The sequence below is a fragment of the Priapulus caudatus genome, unplaced genomic scaffold (assembly GCF_000485595.1).
Source record: "Priapulus caudatus unplaced genomic scaffold, Priapulus_caudatus-5.0.1 Scaffold53, whole genome shotgun sequence".
NCBI classification, from domain to species: Eukaryota; Metazoa; Priapulida; class Priapulimorpha; order Priapulimorphida; family Priapulidae; genus Priapulus; species Priapulus caudatus.
The window spans coordinates 510,065-510,980 of record NW_014577114.1 but is presented as its reverse complement, the minus strand read 5'-3'; positions in this window follow the sequence as shown (position 1 = coordinate 510,980).

The window sequence follows — 916 nt, the reverse complement described above, 5'->3', positions numbered from 1 at the left end:
CACACATCACATACACATACACATACATTATTTATTCGTCGTATATTTAATAACATCACATCTAATACTGCGTAGCCGTACTAGAATATACGGTGAATCACGTCACATAGGCCTACACACACGCGCGCGCACATCTTATTCAATATGACACGTAATAACGCGCTCTCTGGCACGTTCGCGATAATCATAACCACTCGCACTGATTACCTAGTCTGACCCTGGGTCGTGCTCTATATTCGCTGCTCGCGATTACAGTAAAGCGGAAACGGGCAAGAGCCAGTCTACGCCAAACGCGTGCGTAGCTCATAAACTAACGGTCGTAGCAATCATGCCAAGAAGGGGGTGTCTATATTCAAGCCGGTACGGGAGATTACGGTATATATACGCATATATTTACTAATATATTGACTAATCGTGCGTCAATAAACTCAATATTCACAGAGAGTATAGCTAAGACATGTGTCTATAGGTATCTAGAATTTTAGAAATAATATAGACACATTGATTCATATGAATTATTATGATATTACAGATGATTAAATGATTCACTTTGTTTGGGGCAGGAGCAAAGCTACGTGCGGATTGCGTTCTTCGCAACTGCCCGAACAGCTCACGATTTGCATTGACCATGTAATAATATCTAGATCCGTATGCAAATCCGGATCCACATCCACTACACATCCAACAGCTTCCATCTTTTACGACCCTCTTTTACGACTCTTGTACGACCCTCTCCCTCACTCCATCCCCGCATTCTTCGCTCCCAATCTTCACACCCGCAAGCACACACACACTTAACAACACACTGCATGGGTAACTAACTGGGTAATCCAACGTGAGTGCTCTGTTGTTGTTTTTTGGCGTGGCATGATTGGTATATGTTCTCCCTCTCTCTAGCTCTCTCTCTCTCTCTCTC